The sequence below is a fragment of the Calliphora vicina genome, chromosome 3, assembly GCF_958450345.1.
Source record: "Calliphora vicina chromosome 3, idCalVici1.1, whole genome shotgun sequence".
NCBI lineage: Eukaryota > Metazoa > Arthropoda > Insecta > Diptera > Calliphoridae > Calliphora > Calliphora vicina.
Window position 1 is genome coordinate 98,742,860 of NC_088782.1, and position 25,360 is coordinate 98,768,219.

The window sequence follows — 25,360 nt, forward strand, 5'->3', positions numbered from 1 at the left end:
CAACCCGTACCGACTTGCGATTTAGTTTTGAGGTGCATTTACGAGGGGAAAAAATGCAATTTTTTCAGTTTTTGTAAAAATTTTGCTATTAAGTAACTACTTTTGCAATTTAATTTAAAAGAATCGAAATGTTTACGTAATTGTCGTTTTAATGAGATATAAAAGACAAAAATTGGTTGAAAAATATTAAAGTTATTAAAAATTTCCCAGGCCATTAATGTGTCTCAGGCCACTAGAACAAGAAATGTAGGAACAAAATTAACATATTTTGAAAAATATTAAAATAAAAGGTAATTTTTACATAAAATATATCCGTATTTACTTGTGTATGAGTTTTTGTCTTCGTAGGATACCGTTAACCTATTCGCAGGTATGGCCAAAAAAAATATTTTTTTTAAAGGCTGTTTCAAATCTCCATTTTCAAATTTTTAAAAATTTTGTTAAACCAATTTCAGAATTTTTTGATCATCACATTGGGATTTATTGAGATCAAAATAGGGAATAAAAATATGAAAAAAGTATGATAATACCTCCTATAGTTTTTCCGTACCTGCGATATAAATTTTGCGATTTTCGAAAACTAATTTGTAGGCCATATTTTGGCGAATGAGTCGAATTTTCTTACTGTTATGAATTTTAAGTAAAACCTATTCAGAATGTTATGTAATGTAATTCTAAATATAGTCTGGAATTAATATAAATATTGGAAAACGTTAAACCTTAAATCGTGAAGGTCAAATGTAAAATTTTTCAATATTTGGAATTTCTAAGGGAAGGTAGCGAAATGTTATATATTTTTGGACCGACTTTGATGAAACTTAAATACTTTTAATAGGTATTACAACATGTACAACGTAACTATTACGGTTTCATTTCTGGATGTTTTTCGGTCAATGCTCGCATCAAACGAATCAGTTTCGTACGGTGATGGTCTGTTGAGATTTCAGCAGCTCATAAAAGATATGATACAGAGAATTACCTTAGCGGCATGGATATTTGGTTTTGGTGTCGATTCGGCTGGTTGGCCGGGCTTCACGTACGGTCTCTTATGCATCGGGTTATAGTAATTGATCCATTTTTCATCACACCTAATGATTCGGTGCAAAACTGATTTCCTTTTATAGCCTTAAAATATAATATCGGACATGCAAAATCGTCATTCAAGGTCTCTCCGTTTCAATTCGTATAGTACCCAATTTCCCAGATTTTTGATGTATTCTGCTGCTCGCAAACGTTTTCAAATTGCTGCTTGAGTTCCAAGTGATTTTGCAAGCTCTTTTTGAGTTTGACAACAATTTTCATGGAGTAATTTCTCCAATTCTTGGTCTTCAAATTTTTTTGCCTGGCCTGAGCAATCTTGTATTCCAAAATCACCACTTCTGAAACCGTGTTCAAAAGATACGCCATCTATTGTAAATCCCGCATTTTTAAATCATGTACCAATATTTTTCAATCCGAGTTCTTTCACCAAACATTTTTTTCACAAATATAATTTTTTCCACCCAAATGTTTTTTCATAAATAACATTTTTTCAGGAATTTTTTTTTTATAAAAATGAGAGAATTCATTCAAGCTTTGAATGATTAAATTTTTGTTAATCCAAGTCTAATTAATATATGCGGTATTGCCAAACTCTCTACGTGTTATTTTTATTTGCTTAAAATTTATTTTTATGTAGAAAAAACCTTTAATGAAATTGTCAATACTGCAAAATGTTTAAAACTAAATTATTTATAAATTAGTAGCGATCTAAAAAATATCCTGCAGAAGAAAGAATCTAATGTTTCTTTTTTAAAGGTTATTGCAACAAGCCCTTTAGTTATAAAATTCAATAGTGAAAACACACATTTTGTCCATTTTCTCCTTCACTGCATATTTGCTATTGTATAAATGCAATTTTACAATTTCCTCCTCAATACAATGTTGTATCATTGAGTAAATTTGTCATTCATTGTTGTTTGATTGTTTGTATTTCAACTCCCATTTATTATATTTTTAAACCTTTGATAGACATTTGGTTTGTAGCTTTGAATGATATATCGGTTTCCATATTTAGCATGAGAAAACAAGTTAATAATGAAAGATTTCAATGTTTGCTGATGTGAAGTTTACTTTAATGCGGTATGGAAATGTCATAGTGGAAATGTGGTTGAATGTGAATGAAGGACATGATGCATATAACTTAACTTAATTTGTGCATTATGCATTATTATCGTATAAGAATTAATGTTAATCTGTTATACAAATTATATTAAAAATATCGCAGTAAATAGTATACTCAAATGATGGAGAGGTAAAAATAGATTGACATATTATTATACCTTGATGGGTATGTAAATCTAAAGATTGTAGATTCTAACATAACGTTTGTAACACACCAAATATTTATCATAGACCTCTTTAGTATAAATATTATGGGTCCTCATAATATTCTGGGAAGATCTAGCTGTGTACGTCCGCCAGTCCATTTTTCTGTCTGTTAAAAACACAAATAAGGTTTATTTGGTATTGAAAATGGTCCATATTGGTCCATGATTTCACTTAGCTCCTATACAAATATTTATCCGGAATACTAGGAATACTCGAGCAACATTCGTCCTTAGTTCCCATACAAGGTCAACCTCAGAAATTGACTATAACATTCATAATTCTCTTATAAGTGGTTTTTTTTCGAAATAATTCGGTATCTTGGGAACTGTTCGAGATATTACTACGAAATTTCACATGGTTTGCGCTGAGGTGTTTTCGAGTTGACTTATGTTTGTTCAGCTTCCTAGCGCTAATGGGAGCAAGTACGTAGCCCCTCAAAGTTGGTCGCCTCGGGTCTCAAATTTTTTAAAAAAATCGCCAAAAATCCATTTATGATCCGAATGAGCTGAATGATCCGAATGAACATAAATAGTCCTTGAGAAGATCTACAAAAAATATTCTTACAAGTGTAGGTTATCTCTATTACTTGAAGAGATATTCAGGTTTATTGATTTATTTTTTTAATTTTGCTCGATCTTTTTATGTTTTTTAGATATGGCGGGCCTACGGAGGGTCGAAATTTATTTTTAAAATATCAGCTATTTTGGCGATAAAATAAAATAAAAACAACTTGCTAACAGTTAACTCTTCCTTATAAAAAGTTATACGCATCAAAAGTTGAAACTTGTAAAAAGGACCGCATTTTTTTATTTTTTCTTTTGTAGAAAAAAAATTTCTTCGATACTATATATAATTTTTATATGATCCGGAAAGATAACTTAATGCAAAAGCGTGTAAAGAAAAACTTGGCTCACTTAAGCGGACATACCACCCCCAGTCCTATCCAAACTTGGCCAATTAAAAAAAAAATCGGTTTGTGTAAAAAATTCTAAAAAGGCAAAACACCGATCCACGAATAAGCTTTATATTTGTATAACCCCATATGTTTTTTAAATACTTTCTAAGTATTTTTACTATCACGTGGTAAATAACGTCACAATAAGCACTTTTCTAAAAAAAAATCAGTTTTTGGAACACATTTTCCCCGTGTTAGGAATTTCAGTATTTGAAAATAAAAGATTTCAAAAATTCTAATGCCATTGATTTAAGGACATTTTAGTCTATATTCGTTTCAAATTTTGTTATGTTATCTTTAATTGTTAAAATTTTACATTAATTCAAATTTTATATTTTTATTCGTGGAAAATCACCATATGAATTTTTTTTTAGTTTATAAGGTAAATGAAGTCCCAAAATTTTATAAAATTATTTAATGTTACTAAAATATCAATCCTTAAGTCAAAGTGTTTTCAACAATATCAAATACTTATATTAAACGCCTTTATTTACTCCTCAGAAGTTCCACAATTCGGCTCATTCGGATCATAAATGGATTTTTGGTGATTTTTTTAAAAAATTTGAGACCCAAGGTGACCAACTTTGAGGGTCTCCGTACTTTCCCCCATTAGCATTAGGAAGCTGAACAAACGTAAATCAACTCCTCAGAGTTGATTTACGTTTGTTCAGCTAAAAAACACCTCAGCTCAAACTATGTAGAATTTGGTAACAATATCTCCAATAGTTCCCAAGATACCGAATTATTTTCAAAAAAAAAGTTTTTAAACCACTGTGCAACAGTGTCCCTACAATTCTGAAAGGCTATGTTGAGTAAATCATTTTTGTAGAATAAACTTATAGTCCACCTGGTCTGAATTTTTTTTTACAGTCGGTCAAAGTTTTAATTTTTTTGATCGAAGCTAGCAGTATACTAACTGAAAAAAATGTTGTAAGTTAATGTCTAAGAGAATTCTTATTGTCAGAGTTATATTGTGGAATTTTATGGGGATCATTTTTGTGGAAGATCTTAACCGTCTAGCTTCTCTCCTTAGGGGTAAATTTGATCCCTTTTTTCGAGAAAATCAAAAAAAGTTCTTTCAGAAAGGAAAATTTCAGTGGGGGTCAACAAAGATACCAAAGATGTAAATAAAGCTGTTTACTCTTAATTAGCAAAATTTCAAGCAACCTTGGGTCTCACATTTTAAAAAAAATCACCAAAAATCTATTTATGATCCGAATGAGCTGATATTTAAAAGAAGTAAAGAAGGTTTCAATCATAACTTTGAAAACTGAACCAAGTAGATAAATGTTCTTAATATGTATAAACAAATTTATCTCAGAGGTAAAACTCTAATTCTCTTTGTAACAATTAAGTTTTCTGCATTCCTTTGTATTAATATTAGATTTCTTTTTCCTGATTTTTGTTTTTCCTGTTTTGTTTTCTATTTTGTAACAATTATCTAAAATTTTCAGCATGAATAACTTTCTGAAATATTGTAGTAAAACAAAATGCAAAATAAAAATGAAATCTGTCAAATGGTTTTATATGGTTTATATTTGCTAACAATTGACAAGGTTTCAAGTTGTATTCATACTGGTGTTGTTATTTTTGGCTTTGTCAGATAACAAAAGGAGCAAATATAAAATAGAATCAAATTTCAAACAATATTAAGAATTCCAAATTCAAAACAAAATTTAATTATGCAATATTTTATAATTAAGAATTTTCTTGTTATATTTATTTTGTTTTTAAAATTCATAAAAATTTAAAAAGTATTGTACGAGTATTATTATTATTTCATCTATTGTTTTGTATAAATTTAAAGACATTTAATTTAAATTCATATCAATCATATGTCTAGCTGTATTTGTTTTATTTTTATTTTTGTTTTACTGTATCCAATTTAATAGTATTTTCATATATTCAATATGTATGTACGTGCAAAATAAAATGTCTTGTCACACAGAAACAACAAACGTACAATTTCATTTTATTTCAATTTAATGGTTTGTTGATTTATTTAACATTTCCATGCCATGTTTTTTTTATTTCATTTTATTTCGTGTCATATATGTAGTTTTTTATATTTATTTATTTTTGTATTACAATATATTAATTTGCTGCATGTTCACGCGTTCGGTTTTGTTTGTTTGATTTCGTTTGTTTAATTGTGCCACAGGAAAAAATCTATATTTTGTTTTGTGTTATTTTGTGGAATGAAGTGCAAATACCTTAAAGTTGAAATGAAAGTAAATATGTACTTTGTAATGTTGCCTATGATTGAATACTAGCATAACCCGGTGCACTTCGCTACCCCTACCCTAGTAAAATTAAAAAATATGAATGATTTCTGATACCTAACCATTTTGGTTCCCCAGATATTCGAAATCAATATTTACTCTGTATGGGAGGTGCTACGCCCACTAATCTAATTCCGTCTATATTCAGCTAAACTCCGCACAGTAATAAGAAATTAATTCGTAAAAAGTTTAAACACTTTTACAATTATAGTTCTACAGATATTCCAAATTAATTATTTACTTTGTATAGGGCCACGCCCACTATTCCACTCCCGAACAATTTCAGCAATGCTATGCAAAATTGTAAATGAGCCATTTAGACTAAGTTTGAAGAATCTTGCAATTATAGTTCACAAAATATTTAGAAATAACTATTTAATTTGTTCCGACCCGTCCCATTTTTTATTAAACTTCATGCTGTGATAAGAAATTGATTCGTATGAAGTATTTACCCCAATATGCATAAACAGTTTTTAAATTTGTCAAAAGTTTATAAAACAAATTTTGAATGGAAATTTTGTTTTATAAACCTTTGTAAAATTTAAAAATTGGGAGTCAGAAAACAAAAAAAAAAACACCTTCAATATATAGTTTTTTTAAGTGACTTTGAATTACTAAAGTCTTCTTCTTTGTTTTCCATAACAACTCTCAGTTAAAACATTTACATTTATTTATTTACAACAACAAATTGGACAAACACGCATTGCTTTGTTTACATTTTAGCTTAAGGTTCATGTACACGTTTTTGCATATGTGTTAGTAACATCTTTAAACGCTTATAACTCTTAAAAAACTGAACCGATTTCAATAAAATATATATTCTGCACTTCTGTGAATAAATCCCTTTAAAATGGTATATTTCTTGCCCAAATTGAATGTATATTGTGAGCGTAAAAGGGGTCTAAAAAAATCGACTTGCCTATTAATATTATAATTTGCACTTCAAGGACTCACACACACAAATAAATAGTAGAGTCTAGACAAACAATTATATAAACAAAAATACATACATACATATGTATATAAAAACAATTTATTGGTATCTGTTTAAAGTTTTAGAAAAATTAAATATTTTATATTTTACTTGGTGTGATTTTAAGTTTACGGATTTAAATAAAAGGTTTAAATTTGATAAATTTAATTATTTTATCTATTTCAATGCCGAAAAGCAGCTTTGGTGACCCTCTATAAAATTGTATGACAAAAATATTCGTAGAATATTTTAATCCTTAAATGTCGTTTTTGAAAGAATTTTTGTTTGATTTTCTCGAAATAAGTGTCAAATAGACCCCTAAAGAGAGGAACTAGAGGATTAAAATATTCCACAAAATTAATCCCAATAAAAATCCATAATATAACTCTGACAATAACAATTCCCTCAGACATTAACTAACAACATTTTTTTCAGTTAATATAATGCTTCATTCGATCAAAAATTAAAAACTTTGACCCACTGTAAATTCAGACCAGCTGGACTATATGTTTAGTCTACAAAAATTATCTACTCAACATGATCTTTCAGAATTATAGGGTCGATATTCTGTTACAATCAAAAAGTCTCAATTTGTTGGACAGTGTTATTAGTGAGACTTTACGTACTGCGACACATAGGATCTTTTGTGCAGCCCTAAATTTTCATCTAAACAGATTTCGGCCAAATTTTCTATTTAATTTGTCATAAAGACCCTTCCGAGCCATTTAGTTCTGCATATTGACAGCATCGGGCAGTCGCATAGAACATATTCACAAAACCTACACTATTCATTCTCAACATTACCTAAAATAAATTGGTGATACCTTAAACCATAGTGTGCGGTGAATAATCCAGTAAGTATTCTCAAGTCACACATTCCGATCAATAGGAACTGCTGAGATCTATGTTTGGAAAGCGTAATGAACCGTTTGGACTGTCTAAGTCCTGGGAAATTAACCCAAAACCGGTTAAATTCCGAGCCCAGTGTATACACGTGGGATGCCAAAGAACGGTTCAGGATCTATAAAAGGGAGTCGCGACGCTCTTTTATAGAGTGTCGTGTGCTCCTATTGGTCAAACAATCAGCGTGTTTATTGCCAGGTTGTCCTTCACGGCCGAGTTCATTCAAGGATGTCCAGTAGTCCGTAACAACACCTGACCGCACGTCATATGATGATTAGGCTCTAAGAGCAGCCTGGCTATTCGATATAACAAATATCCTAATATTCCTTAATCTCCTTCTACCCCTTTGAAAATTGGGCCAATAAATACCACCCCCATTAAAACACCAGTAAACCACACTTGATCGAAATTATCCTGCCACAATGTCTGATTTAACCACTCATCCCTTTCAGGTATAAGGACACTAAACTTCCTATGTATCATCATTTTCAAAGATGCCTAGAATACCCGGTAGTCTGGATGCACTCCTATAGGCTTCCACCATTACCAATATATGTAAGGGTGGGATGTGTAGGATTGCACCCAGAGCATGAGTTGGATAGCTTCTCATATGACCCAATAATAGTGACACGAGGAAATATACTTTGTCAAGTAATGCTCCGTAATAAAATACCAGTAAATCATCTTCGTTTTTAACCCCCACGTTTGGTACATATATTTTCTGAAACAAAAGAAGAACGTATAATAAGTTTTATTAAAATCGGCCATGCCCACCGCATACCGCCCATACAATCCAAATGCAATACATTTTTGTGCAAAAATTATAAGCAGTGGTCGTAGAGCATTGAAATTTGGCACCGAGAATTATATGGACTAAATTAAGAAAAAAATTAAATTTGATCAAAATCGGCCATGCCCAACGCCCACTGCCCATACAATCCAAATTGATTTTTTCGCATAAAATTGTTTAGATCCAAGCAAAAGTCTAGAAATTTAGTACATACATTTATTGATACAAAAAAGGAAAGCATGCCGAGTTGCAATTAAATCTGTCACGCCCACCGCCCACGAAACCCATACATAGATAAGAATTTTTTTGATATTTCGTTTATTATTCGACAAAAAATATGAAGTTTTTATCCTGTTCCGAAAACTTCCGAAAACTATTTTTTCTTTTAGTCGAAACAAGACAATCCCACCTTTTATTTTATTAAAAAAAAAGCTTGGGGGAAAGTGGGGCAACATTTTTTTTCTCCATGGAAAAACAAAAATAAAATAATTTTTAGAGGCTTATAAATATGGCCATATCTTCTTAATGGTTTATGATATCTCCATAATTTTTTTTTGTATTTATGGAGAAATGCTATATTTTTCGAATATGTTAAAATTAAATGGTATTATTAGGAAAATTATACATAAGTAAACCACTGAATTGCGTGAAAATATAAGTAAATTTTTGCTTAACACCCTTGCATGGACTTTACTTTAATTTTTTAAAAAAAAAAAAATTCTTAAAACTATCAGTGGACATTTTATCTTTAAACATTTATCTACAAAACTACATTATTTGATTTTTGAAATTAAGTGTATGAAAAATTCACTTTTTGACACAAAAATCCCTCTGTGCGTTCTAACAAAAGGTCGCTGGCGGACATATATTGCCCTAGTAGATTTTTTGATACTGTTGGGTAAGTGAGAATTCCATGTGAGAATTTTATCAAGTGTAACCCCAACATATTTTGTCTCCTTAGAAAACCTTATATGAACCATTCAATGTAGGCTCTATCCCCCATATGCATAAACAGTTTATAAATTTATCAAAGTTTTATAAAACAAAATTTCCATACAAAATCTGTTTCATAAACCTTTGATAAATTTATAAACTGTTTATGCATATGGGGGTATGAGTCTAATAACTCTCCGTTTGGTAAATGGTACATGAATTGTCTTGGCTGGGTTAATGGTTCACACCTCTTTCCTAGCACTACTTGGTGGTTGCATTCAGAGCAGTCTGCATCATTTCCGATATAGTTAAGTCATCCCACCCAGTAACTGAAATAACTTAAGTAAGTCGTCGTACTCTGGTTTTCGATGATCCTCCTAAGTCCAACTTAATAACACTAGATGACAGCATTTCCGAAATCCATTTCCTTATAATTTACGGAACCCCTTTCGTATCCAGTGCAAGATCAATAGCACCGTATGACTTATTATCGAAGACTCCCAGAATGTCAATAAACGCATTCATCGATATATATTTGACACCTATGATCTTATCCACTAACTTCGTCGCATGATGAATAGCAGACACCTTAGATTTGTCAGGATGATAAGCAAACTGGAAATGGTGTATTGGATATATCAAGATGTAGGTATCCCATATGTAACTATCGAGTAGTTTCTCCGTCGTTTTCAAGGAAAACGAGCTGAGATTAATTGGTAAGTACGAATTTGACAGTTGTTCAAACTTGCTCCTAGCCTTAGGTATTAAGACCACCTTAACCTCCCACCAAGTCATTGGTACATGACAAGCCAGCAGACTTGGTTTGAAGATTCTCGATAGTAATTTCACCTTCTTTTTCTAGTAAGCATGGACAAATTACATCTGTTTCTGGGGACTTAGATGGGCTAAATTTAGATAACGCCCACTTTACACTCTAAACTAAAGATTCTACCTACCAATCGGCGATTACTTTTGGCTATTGAGAGACTCCTTGTTTGAATCGGAGTTGGACTGAAAGGCATTTTACCAGGAAAGTGAGTATCCAGTTGAAGTTTTCAGGTCTCCTCCAATAATTCAGTATCCGTGCCATGTGGACTAGTGTGTTTTCATGGGTGCATAATTTAAATGCTTATAGGGTAAAGTATTTTTGAGATTTTTCGGAAGTTCAAGACACACGATTTTCATTACTTTTGAGGACTCAGTTTAAAAGAAAAATGTCCATGCTTTATTTTTCTGTGCAACAATTTTTAGTTTTTGCAATGAATTGGCTCATTAAGGTGTCCTACATTACAATTTTTCGTAAGTTTTCTATAATTTTTGTAAATAAGGCTTTATAACTTTTAAAATTTGTATGAAAATGAAAAAAACTAAAAATGCAATTTGAAAGATCAGTTAAGATCACGCATACATAGACCATTGGTATGATCCCGAGATAAGATCTTTTGTAGCCGAATAGCTTCCGGGAGATTATCAATATTCTCATAGTAGGTGAGTGCCGTTTTGTAGGTGATTCAGTCATCTGTATGTTTGGCTCTGTTGAATAATCTTCTTGCCTGTGACCTTAGTTTCTCAAGACCATTGTGCAACCAGGGTACTTCCCTCTTCGGCCTCCTTGACTTTAGTTGAGAACTGAATTCGAAGGGATTACGAATTTTTGAACTTAATTCATTAGCCTCTAAATCAATTTCCTTGTGCCATATCGTCGTCCCAAAGTTATCTTCACGTATATCACAAAATCAAAAAAAAAAATGAGTTAAGACCATTTTCTGGGGTGAAATTCTTAGATCTATCGATCTGTTTAATCGACAGGTTTATATCTCTTATAATTTCAGAGATATTGTGGAGCAATTTTGTTGTAATATTTTTGCTAAAAATTTAATGTGTTATGATACCATATGTGCCATTTTTGTGGATATACAATAAAATTTGTATGAAATTTTATAAATATAAAAATCTTGCGTTATCTTCACGTATGATACAAATATTTAACTAGTTTTCAAAATGAAAAAAATATTTTATTTTAATTATAATAGTCATTTCGAATTCTTTCTATTTTCGTGAATTTTACAGCATACAATCTATAACTGTTATTTTTATACCCTCCACCACCATAAGTGGTGAATGAGGGTATATATAAGTTTGTCATTCCGTGTGTAACATTGAGAAATATTCATCTGAGACCCAACAAAGTATATATATTATTGATCCTTATGAAATTCTAAGTCGATTGAGCCATGTCCGTCTGTCTGTCCGTCAGTCCGTCTGTGTAAAACAAGCTCACGTCCAAAATACGCAAACAAATTTAGTAGAGTTGCAAGAAAATATAGTGGTATAGTGGAACCAAAGTTATGAATTAAAATGTGGGACAACCTCCAAAAAAAATTGATAATTTTCACATATTTTTGGACATTTTTTGTAAATATATTGCAGCTAATATCATAAAATTTTGCACTCGTTACTTTTATGATAAAAGAAGTAACTCTGTTGAAAATTATAAGAATCGGTCCATAATTTCTCCTAGCCCCCATACAAATTTCTTCCCGAAATATGGTTCTATTGTCTATAAATGCCTACAGAATAGGAATATCCATATAAAATTCAACAAAAACAAGTTTAGTGGTAAAAAAAGATTATATTACAAAATTTTTTGTGGATCGGACCATATTTGACCATAGCCCCCATATAAAGTACACTCCGAAAATCTCTTAAATAAGCATAAATGTCTTATAAATGTCGCTATGAAGTTGAAATTCGACTCAAATAATCTTTATATATATACCAAAATCGCTGTACCTAATTCTATGAAGAACGACCGATAATTGGTTATAGCTCCCATATATGGACCACTACGTATCATAAATCTCGAATTTTAGCATGATAAAATTATTTTATTATGCTAAAATTCGACAAAAATAAAACTCATATACATAGATATCACTGTACCAAATTTTATGCAGGCCCATTTCCGAAAAAAGATATTAACCTTAAAAAGTATTAAAAACATATCGATATCAAAAGGAAATTACGCACAGATCCAGTAATTTGAATCCAGTAATCATACCTCTGGATTTTGTGAATATCGGTCCATATTTAACCATAGCTCCCATATAAGGTCCACTTCCAAAAATCACTAAAATCCTCATAAATTTCTTACAAATATAGTTATCAGGTTGTAATTCAAAAAAAATTTATTCAATATATACAAAAATCGATGTACCAAATTTTATGATGATAGGCCCATAATTGGTCATAACCTCCATATAAGAACCACTTCAGGAAAACACATTAACCTGCACAAATATCCATAAAAATCTATACTGAACAAAAATTTTACACCGATCAGTAATTTGTATTCAATAATCGTACTACAAGATTTTTTAAATATTGGTCCATAATTCGCCATATCTCCCATATAAGGTCCACTCTTGAAATTCTACAAAAATAGCCCTTAAATACTTAGGAGTATAATAGGTCATAGCATCCATATATTAAACCAAAATAGTACACAGATCAGTAATTTGTATTTAAAAATCATAATACTGAATTTTGTGAATATTGGTCCATAGCTCTCAATAAGTACATAAAAATCACGTAAAAATATTTTATGACAATCGAATCATAATAAGTCATAGCTCCCACATAAGTCCCACAACCAAATATTTTTAAATTTGTCTAAATATATTTGTATACCCTTTTTATACCCTTCAGCTTCGTGAGAAGGGTATATATAAGTTTGTCATTCCGTTTGTAATTTCTACATTTTTCATTTCCGACCCTATAAAGTATATATATTCTGGATCCTTATAGATAGCGGAGTCGATTAAGCCATGTCCGTCTGTCTGTCCGTCTGTCTGTCTGTCTGTTGAAATCAATTTTCTGAAGGCCCCAGATATCTCCGGGATCCAAATCTTCAACAATTCTGTCAGACATACTTTCGAGAATTTTGCTATTTAAAATCAGCAAAATCCGTCCATAAATAACGGAGATATGAGCAAAAATCCGAGACAACCTCTGAAAATTTCATCAAAAAACACAATGTATTGCATGCTTTGACAAAAAAACAAAACGTATGCTTGGATGTGCAAGCTTTGTATATTTTGTTTTTTTTTTTGTGTTTTGTATCTTTTGGCGTTGTTGTTGTTTTTTATACAACTAAAGTTTAGTTTGGTTGTGTGTTGGTTTTTTTGACAAAAAAACAACAAATCGTATGTTTGGATGTGCATTCTTTGCGTGTTTTGTTTCTTTTGGCGTTGTTGTTGTTTTTTATACAACTAAACTTTTGTTTGGATGTGTGTTGGTTTCATTGCCTTGCGTATTTTGTTTTTGTTTTTATACCCTCCACCACCATAAGTGGTGAATGAGGGTATATATAAGTTTGTCATTCCGTGTGTAACATTGAGAAATATTCATCTGCGACCCAACAAAGTATATATATTATTGATCCTTATGAAATTTTAAGTCGATTGAGTCATGTCCGTCTGTCTGTCCGTCTGTCTGTCTGTCTGTCTGTGTAAAACACGCTCACGTCCAAAATAGACAAACAAAATGGTTAAACTTGCAAGAAAAATGTTTACTGTTCTCCTAAGCAGTTTGGTATTGAAAATCAGCGAAATCGGTACAGTGGAACCAAAGTTATGAATGAAAATGTGGGACAACCTCAAAAAAAAATTGATAATTTTCATATATTTTTGGACATTTTTTGTAAATATATTGCAGCTAATATCATAAAATTTTGCACTCGTTACTTTTATGATAAAAGGAGTAACTCTGGTTAAAATTATAAGAATCGGTCCAAGATTTCTCCTAGCCCCCATACAAATTTCTTCCCGAAATATTGTTATATGGTCTATAAATGCCTACAGAATATGAATATCCATATGAAATTCAGCGAAAATAAGTTTCGTGGTAAAAGAAATTATATTACAAAATTTTTCGTGGATCGGCCCATATTTGACCATAGCCCCCATATAAAGTACACTTCCGAAAATCTCTTAAATAAGCATAAATGTCTTATAAATATCGCTATCAAGTTGAAATTCGACATGAATAATTCCCATATATACCAAAATTGCTGTACCTAATTCTATGAAAATCGGCCGATAATTGGTTATAGCTCCCATATAAGGACCACTTCCGAAAAACACAATAACCTACATAAATATCTAAAAAATATCAATATCAAAACAAAATTTCACACACATCCATAGTTTATATTTAGAAATCATACTACTGGATTTTGTGAATATTGGTCCATATTTGACCATAGCTCCCATATAAGGTCCACTTCCAAAAATCAGTTAAGTACTCATAAATCTCTTATAAATACATTTATCATGCTAAAATTCGACAAAAATTATACTCATATATATAGATATCACTGTACCAAATTTTATGCAGATTGGCCGATAATTGGTCATAGCTCCCCTATAAGGCCCATTTCCGAAAAAAGATATTAACCTTAAAAAGTATTAAAAACATATCGATATCAAAATGAAATTACTCACAGATCCAGTAATTTGAATCCAGTAATCATACTTCTGGATTTTGTGAATATCGGTCCATATTTAACCATAGCTCCCATATAAGGTCCACTCCCGAAAATCACTAATATCCTCATAAATTTCTTACAAATATAGTTATCAGGTTGAAATTCAAAACAAATTTATTCAATATATACAAAAATCGATGTACCAAATTTTATGATGATAGGCCCATAATTGGTCATAACCTCCATATAAGAACTACTTCAGGAAAACACATTACCATGCACAAATATCCATAAAAATCTACACTCAACCAAAATTTTACACCGATGAGTAATTTGTATCCAAGAATCGAACTACAAGATTTTTTAAATATTGGTGCATAATTCGGCATAGCTCCCACATAAGATCCATTCTTGTTAATAGCGTTGTTTATATGAAATTCTACAAAAATAGCCCTCAAATACTTAGGACCATAATAGGTCATAGCATCCATATATTAAATAAAAATAGTATACAGATCAGTAATTTGTATTCAAAAATCATAATACTGAATTATGTGAATATTGGTCCATAATTGGCACCAGCTCTCATATAAATACATAAAAATCACGTTAAAATATTTTATAACAATCGAACGATAATAGGTCATAGCTAACACATAAGTCCCACAACCAAATATTTTGAAATTTGTCTAAATATATTTGTATACCCTTTTTTATACTCTGTTTCTTCACTTGAGGTTAAAAGGGCAAAATGTTGAGGTCCAGACTTAAACTCGACACCACTTCCCCTTTGCGCATGTGAAATTTCATTAAAATCGGACTAAGGGTTTAGAAGTTACAGATTTGTTTCCCTCTTTTTTTTCTCATACCACTGTGCGCCACTTTGACACTGAGATATTGTAGATCGTTTAACCCAGTTCCAACAAAGTGTTTACGGTTACCCATGTCAGAAAATAATAATTTACACGAAGATTTAGAAAAAATAAATTTAGACGACAATTTTTCAATTAAAAGACAATAATTAACTGTGTCAAACGTTCTAATAGGAATTTCAGTTATAAATTGCTGAATTAGATACAATTTTTTGTACATTTGAAATTAAATAACTTCTGCGTAAACTAGTCTTTCTAACAATTGTTATATTATTTCAGCTTTTATACCATCATATTTAGGTGGAGGGTATTTAAGATTCGGCACCGCCGAATATAGTACTCTTACTTGTTTCTTTTGGTGTTTTGTTTCGTTTGGCGTTGTTGTTGTTTTTTGTGTTCTTGATAAATTTAGTATGCTGTACGCTGAAAGTGGGCAATGTACATATGTACATACATATATACTAATTATAAAAAATAATAATGCATCCACAACAAAGGTGAAGGGTATATAAGATTCGGCATAGCCGAATATAGCACTCTTACTTGTTTATACTCTGTTTCTTCACTTGAGGTTAAAAGGGAAAATGTTGATCCAAACGTATTAATTAATTATTATGTATATAAATTATTAAATTTCATACGTTCTAATAGGAATTTCAGTTATAAATTGCTGAATTAGATACAATTTTTGGTACATTTGAAATAAAAAATCTTCTGCGTAAACTAGTCTTTCTAACAATTGTTATATTATTGCAGTTTTATACCATCATATTTAGGTGGAGGGTATTTAAGATTCGGCACGGCCGAATATAGTACTCTTACTTGTTATATATAGGGTGTCTCAGTAAGAATGCAATTTTTGATTTTAAAATAAAAACATGTATTTTTTGAGATAGTTGTGAATTTTTATTGGATTGTAAATACGACATGTTCTGACTAACTACGGAATAAAATATCTGTCAAATGACCACACGGATCTGATGACGAGGTATACGTATATGCTTTGAATATCTTTCATTTTGTCTTGAGAAATATTTATTCATGTGTATGAATAAAATTGCCAAAACTCTCTTTCTAGCTTGTATTTTAAAACTTGATGATGGAAATTCGTCTTCACTTATACATGTTTTATAGACTAGAGAAAATTAATTGAATTTATTATATTTTATTACTTTAATTTTGGCAAATGGAATTTCTTTAAAATTATATTGGCTTGCTAGTAACGAAAAAACTTCCAATCTTCCGACCGATTTCCATAATTTTTAAAATGAACTTTTTGGATTGATTTTGTTGTCGAACCTAAAATGATAATGACTTATTTTAATTCTAGGAATCGATCTATTGCACTATGTACAGTGTAAGTATCTTGAATTTGAGCAAGTCCCGGCTGTGAACATTTTTGAACAATTGTTTTCAAGTTACTTCTTTTATACAAAATGTCAAGGAAAGTAGACGATACTATTTTAGTTATGTTTTGTGGCATACAGGAGTCGCTCCAAGGAATCATATGCTCAATATTACAAAATCTTGCAATACAGTTTCCAAAATTTTAATAATAAAGGGTGGTTTAAAAACCGCCAGAACGTAGGAAAAGAATTAACTGTGTAATGAACTGTCCCACTTTTCTCACTTTTTGACATTTAGGATACGTATACTCTGGCAAATCATTATAAATATATTGATGCTTGAACAACTCTACCAAATTATCCAAATGTACTCTACGAACTTCATTACATCCAGAAAAATTCACCGTTTGGTGTGGTTTACATGCTGGTGGCATCATCGGATCTTATTTCTTCAGAAATGAAGCCGGAGCTCGCGTTGCGGTCAATGGAGATCGTTACAGAACCATGATCAATGATTTTTTTGTTATGGATTACATATAGCCGGACGATATGTGGTTTCAACAGGAGGCGCTACGTGCCATATGGATACCGCAACCATCGTTTAATTGAAATGGACCTGTCTATTGGCCTCCAAGGACGAGCGATTTGACATTTTCGATTATTACCTCTAGGTCCACGTGAAGTCACTGGTTTATGCTGATAAACCAGCAACAATTGACGCCTTGCAGGCCAACATTTTTCGTGTTATTTGTGACATACCATCAATTCAATTCCAAAGTGGTCCATAATTGGACGCCCATAATGCGCTTCATTAACAATAGCCATGGTGGCATTTACCGAAATCAGCATGTTTTTTGAATTAAACATTTTTTGATTAAAATTTACTTCTTTTGTAAATTTTTTACAATTTAAAGTTCTGTCTGGCTTAAAAAAACACACTTTAGAACTTGCCATAACATTTCCAGAGCGATTTACTAAATACATACGTTAATTTGGAATACTGAAAGTATAACTCATATACGAGAAGATAACTTTGGAGAAAAATATTAGTGCAGTTTTTATCAGTACATTTTCACGTATGTGCCATAAATTAATAAATATTTCGTAAAAAGTGGCGTATACAACAAAATGGTAAATTTTTCTTGGAGCTAAAAATGCCAATAACTTGAAAAATTTCCTCCAAGACTTTAGAAATTTTTACACTAATCGATGTAGAACTTCAAGCAATAAATAATGCAGAAATATCGAACCACTTTTTTCGACTCAATTTTTTATACCCTCCACCACCATAAGTGGTGAATGAGGGTATATATAAGTTTGTCATTCCGTGTGTAACATTGAGAAATATTCATCGTATATATATTATTGATCCTTATGAAATTCTAAGTCGATTGAGACATGTCCGTCTGTCTGTCCGTCTGTGTAAAACACGCTCACGTCCAAAATACGCAAACAAACTTAGTAGAGTTGCAAGAAAAATGCTTATTATTGTCCTAAGCAGTTGGGTATTAAAAATCAGCGAAATCGGTACAGTGGAACCAAAGTTATGAATTAAAATGTGGGACAACCTCCAAAAAAAATTGATAATTTTCACATATTTTTGGACATTTTTTGTAAATATATTGCAGCTAATATCATAAAATTTTGCACTCGTTACTTTTATGATAAAAGGAGTAACTCTGGTGAAAATTATAAGAATCGGTCCATGATTTCTCCCAGCCCCCATACAAATTTCTTCCCGAAATATGGTTCTATTGTCTATAAATGCCTACAGAATAGGAAAATCCATATAAAATTCAGCAACAATAAGTTTCGTGGTACAAGAAATTATATTACAAAATTTTACGTGGATTGGCCCATATTTGACCATAGCCCCCATATAAAGTTCACTTCCGAAAATCACTTAAAGAAGCATAAATGTCTTATAAATATCGCTATTAAGTATAATTCGTCATAAATAGTCCCCATATATACCAAAATCGCTATACCTAATTCTATGAAGATCGGTCAATAATTGGTTATAGCTCCCATATAAGGACCACTTCCGAAAAACACAATAACCTACATAAATATCTAAAAAATATCAATATCAAGACAAAATTTCACACACATCCGTAGTTTATATTTAGAAATCATAGTACTGGATTTTGTGAATAAAAAAATCTTTGCACTTACGTGAAGATAACTTCGGGCGACGATATATTAAGCTCCTATTCTTTTTTTTGGGATTTCGAAATTTCAAAATGAGTATAAGTAGCCTTTCTTTTTTCATCTTCGCTATTATTCTCTCTGATAATTCTGATTTTGACACTATTCTTTTTATATAAAATTGCAGATGAAATAAATTTATTTCAAAGGTCATTTGTTCTAGAGAACTGTATAGTAAATGCTATCATTTTGTTTGTAAATCTAAACAAATATCCAATTCATAATTTTTCATCGTAAGGTCACTTAAATTTCGTTTCTATTGTATAAAAATATTTCTCTGGTTCAACGAATTTGATAAGTTTTATATTTTCTATTACTAGAAAATATCTGGCTGAACAAACTTGTCCATATACTATTTCGAGTATTATATAATTTATATAAATTAGAAAATTAAATGTATATCGAGTATTTAATAAACTTAAATAGTTGTTTTAAAGCAATTGTCAATCAAATTGGTAATTATATTTACTTAAATTGTGGTTTATTGGCCTTATTTATTTTCTTTTGATTACCAGTTTGCGAAAGTAATTTTCATGTTTACTGTATCGTGACTGAGTAGCAGTCATTACATTTCTGAGAAAATGGTAGTTGGGCTGTTAAAAAATAATAAATTGGCTTTACAAAGAACTTTTTGTTTACTCTTTTGTAAGGCAGTTAATAGATTTTTAGGTCAATTATGTATTTCAAAATCAATAGTTAAAATATTTATTGAAGGAGGAAACTTAAACAAGGTTATTTAAGCTTTAAGACTTTAGCAATTGTTAATTGAGTGGAAAATTGTAAAAGTAAGAAAATAGCAAATATCCAATATTCAGTTTGCACAGCAAGACTACTTAAATATACTCCCCTAGTTCAAGTTATGCTGAGGTGTTAATCCATTAAATGACCTTTGATCTATGTTATCTAAGTTATTTGCATAATCAGCAGAATACTAAGCATAAATTAATCACACTCCAGGGACATTGTTTTGTTACTGTAGTGTAAATATATCAAATGTTTTCATATGAACCATTTGTTTTTGAAGCCAAGCAGCTGCTGTATGTAGGTACTTTGAAATTCAATTTTGTAAGTCTTAAACAATTTCCTTAGTTTTCTTTCGACTCATGTTCGACTTTTTACATTTTAATATCAATTTATACAGAACAAACATTTCCTAATAAATCCAATTGATGTCATCAAATAATTTTTTTTTTGTTTATTCGAAAATAAAAGAAAGCAATTGAAATCAGCCAGAACAAAAGTAAATATGCATAATCAAAGTACACGAAATTTAAAAAGTTCTTCCATTTGAAGTTCTATTAAATTAGTTAGAATTTGAAACACTCTACATTAGAGTTTTAGGTAACCAAATATTTTTTTTCAAACATGACTTATAATTAAGTAACTCCAAATTAAGTAATTGTTTTTAAATTTAAATTAAAATTAAAATATACCTTTAAAAATGTTGTAAAGAATATTAAATTTCATAAAAAAATGCAAACCATTTTACATTGAAGTTTTTTGTGCACTATGCAGTATGAATAGCATTGAAAAATCTCATAAAAGTTTTAGGGGTCTTGAATTATTTTAACAAAATCAGACCATGTCTAGAAAATTTAACAATCTTTAAAAAAATACTACTACAACACTATTTGTTGTCCAATAATAACCTTTAACCTGCACAGCATACAGCTTGATAAACGCAATGTATACTCTTCATGTTTAAGTGGTGGATAAAAAAATACTTGAAAAGTAAATAATACAAGCTTCAGAAACATAGAAACGAAATCGAAGGAAATAAATAGAACGAAAGAAGGTGTGTGTTTTTCTAAATTACAATACTAAACAGAATGAAGAGAAATTTAAATCACAAAAATGTTCATTTTATACCATCATATATTGATTTTGTCATTCCATTTGTATCCTTAATCTTCATAAAATTCTAAGAAAATCTACCTGTCTGTCTGTTTAACAAACGATAGGGTCCAAATGAAAGAAGCTAGCTGGCTGAAATTTTGCAAATGAGCAATATCGAACAGTGGGGCAGAATACATTTTTTTTGCAACTAAATCTAGCATTTCTAAACGGCTAGTCCGATCGAGATAAAATTTGAGGTGGACCTAGCCAAGGGGTATTCGAGTTTAAGTTATTTAAATGGGTCCTACAAATGATCCAGGGGCGGCGCTATGGTGGCTCATAGCAGAATACCTTCGACATGTAAAATATGTAAACAAGTGCAATTTTTTTCCCATTCGATTTCAAAGATTTTTATATTTTCGAAAGCGCTTGTTTAGGTGTGTCCTGTTCATCTCTTATAATTTCCGACTTATAGGCATTTCAAAATTTAAATTTTAAAATTTTGTTATACCTTGGTCAGCTTTTACGTATTTTACGTACTTTTGGACGAATTTTTTTGTTAGTAAGACAACTAAATTACGAATAACATACTAAAGAGCAATTTTTTGGTCGAAAATGTTACTTAACTCTTTTTTAATTAAACAAAAGTTTCTTTAAAAACATATAACAATTTTATGTTTTTCTGTAAGTTATATTAACGGAAAACACTTTGGTAAAAAAAAAGTTTCCTATTTTTTGAACATGTCGTCCTTACGCCCTTCGGAATTTGACCTATTTTTTTATCAAAATTTCAACTTTGGGCCAAATGTTCTAAAATCCTAAAGATGGGATCAGAAAACGGAAAGCAGTACTGGATTCCCTTTGACTTTTTTGCAAGTTTTTTTTTTAAACTTTATTATTTAGAATGACAAATTTAAAAAACGAGGAAAATTTCATTGTTGATTCAGAGTCAATTTTTCAGGAAAAAAACTATCTCTGAACAATGCAATTCTAGAAGTAATTGAAACCATCAACAGTCTAAAGAATTACAAGGTGACATGACCGCACAAAATACACCCTGTAATAGAATAAAATAAGTCTGGAACTCCTACGATCTGTGCGACGAACACAAAGAGGCAGTAATAATCAATGTGCATACTTTAAAAAGGCGACCTATCACAGTGTAGAAACTACATATCGCTCATTTGCTGCAACAACGTCATAATTCAAAAAAAGTCGTTTCGAGAAAAACGACTTTGAATGTTTTATGATATTTTACTATTTCTTAAATAAATTTTCAACAAATCATTCGATTTCAGAAATAAAAACTGATTTAAATAGTAAATACTAATGTCTTTCTAATCTGTATTTAACCCAAAATTTTACTTGTCAAATAAACGAGAAAACATGAATTTTTATTTTTACGTTTACAACACAAAAACACTCTCATACTAAAAATAATTGACTTTTTTTAAAACTGATAAAATTGTACGAAAGACTAAAGAACGGCGCATATTTTGTATTACTCAGTTCAAAACACCCGGATTTTGAGTTATGACGTTGTTGCAGCAAATGATCGATATGTATATTAAACATCAGGAATAAATTAATAGCTCAAATAATTTATAAACATCTAGAGAATGCTTTCTTTGCAGTTCTTCGCAATGAGCAGGTGGTTTTTCGCTAGAGTTGTTAAGTTACTAGCTAAAATAGAATTTGTCAAGCTGAAAATTAAAAATTATTTCTGTTCGAAATAATTGAACAGTCACATTGAACTGAACTTGGTTGTAATTCTTGGTCAAAGTCTGACAAAACAAGTAACAGTACTATATTCGGCCGTGCCGAATCTTAAATACCCTCCACCTAAATATGAAGGTATAAAAACTGAAATAATATAACAATTGTTAGAAAGACTAGTTTACGCAGAAGATATTTTATTTCAAATGTACAAAAAATTGTATCTAATTCAGCAATTTGTAACTGAAATTCCTATTAGAACGTATGAAATTTAATAATTTATATACTTAATAATCAGTTAATACGTTTGGATCAACATTTTTCCCTTTTAACATCAAATGAAGAAACAGAGTATAAACAAGTAAAAGTGCTATATTCGGCCGTGCCGAATCTTAAATACCCTCCACCTAAATATGATGGTATAACAACTGAAATAATATACTTAACAATTGTTAGAAAGACTAGTTTACGCAGAAGATATTTTATTTCAAAATTACAAAAAATTTTTATCTAATTCAGCAATTTATAATTGAAATTCCTATTAGAACGTATGAAATTTAACAATTTATATACCTAATAATTAGTTAATACGTTTGAATCAACATTTTTCCTTTTTAACCTCAAGTGAAGAAACGGAGTATAAAAAAGGGTATACAAATATATTTCAATTATTTCAAAATATTGGGTTGTTGGACTTATATGGGAACTATAACCAATTATTGGACCTATCATCGTAAAATTTGATACATCGATTTTTGTATATAACGAACAAATTTGTTCCGAATTCCAACCTGATATTTGTAAGAAATTTATGAGGATTTTAGTGATTTTCGGGAGTGGACCTTATATGGGAGCTATGGTTAAATATGGATCGATATTCACAAAATCCAGTATGTAGTATGATTGCTAATTTTTATACCCTTCAGCTTCGTGAGAAGGGTATATATAAGTTTGTCATTCCGTTTGTAATTTCTACATTTTTCATTTCCGACCCTATAAAGTATATATATTCTGGATCCTTATAGATAGCGGAGTCGATTAAGCCATGTCCGTCTGTCTGTCTGTCTGTCTGTCTGTCTGTCTGTCTGTCTGTCTGTCTGTCTGTCTGTCTGTCCGTCTGTCTGTCTGTCTGTTGAAATCAATTTTCTGAAGGCCCCAGATATCTCCGGGATCCAAATCTTCAACAATTCTGTCAGACATACTTTCGAGAATTTTGCTATTTAAAATCAGCAAAATCCGTCCATAAATAACGGAGATATGAGCAAAAATCCGAGACAACCTCTGAAAATTGCATCAAAAAACACAATGTATAGCATGCTTTGACAAAAAAACAACAAAACGTATGGTTGGATGTGCAGGCTATGCGTATTTTGTTTTTTTTTGTGTTTTGTTTCTTTTGGCGTTGTTGTTGTTTTTTATACAACTAAACTTTTGTTTGGTTGTGTGTTGGTTTTTTTGACTAAAAATCAACAAATCGTATGTTTGAATGTGCATGCTTTGCGTATTTTGTTTTTCTTTTGTGTTTTGTTTCTTTTGGCGTTGTTGTTGTTTTTTATACAATTAAACGTATGTTTGGATGTGTGTTGGTTTCATTGCCTTGCGTATTTTGTTTTTTTATACCCTCCACCACCATAAGTGGTGAATGAGGGTATATATAAGTTTGTCATTCCGTGTGTAACATTGAGAAATATTCATCTGAGACCCAACAAAGTATATATATTATTGATCCTTATGAAATTCTAAGTCGATTGAGCCATGTCCGTCTGTCTGTCCGTCTGTCCGTCTGTCCGTCTGTCCGTCTGTCCGTCTGTGTAAAACACGCTCACGTCCAAAATACGCAAACAAACTTAGTAGGGTTGCAAGAAAAATGTTTATTATTGTCCTAAGCAGTTTGGTATTGAAAATCAGTGAAGTCGGTACAGTGGAACCAAAGTTATGAATGAAAATGTGGGACAACCTCAAAAAAAAATTGATAATTTTCACATATTTTTGGACATTTTTTGTAAATATATTGCAGCTAATATCATAAAATTTTGCACTCGTTACTTTTATGATAAAAGGAGTAACTATGATGAAAATTATAAGAATCGGTCCATGATTTCTCCTAGCCCCCATACAAATTTCTTCCCGAAATATGGTTCTATGGTCTATAAATGCCTACAGAATAGGAATATCCACATAAAATTCAGCAAAAATAAGTTCCGTGGTAAAAGAAATTATATTACAAAATTTTTCGTGGATCGGCCCATATTTGATCATAGCACCCATATAAAGTACACTTCCGAAAATCACTTAAATAAGCATAAATGTCTTACAAATATCGCTATCAAGTTGAAATTCGACATGAATAATCCCCATATATACCAACATCGCTGTACCTAATTCTATGAAGATCGGCCGATAATTGGTTATAGCTCCCATATAAGGACCACTTCCGAAAAACACAATAACCTACATAAATATCTAAAAAATATCAATATCAAAACAAAATTTCACACACATCCATAGTTTGTATTTAGAAATCATACTACCGGATTTTGTGAATATCGGTCCATATTTGACCATAGCTCCCATATAAGGTCCACTTCCAAAAATCAGTTAAGTACTCATAAAACTCTTATAAATACATTTATCATGCTAAAATTCATACAAAAATTATACTCATGTATGTAGATACCACTGTACCAA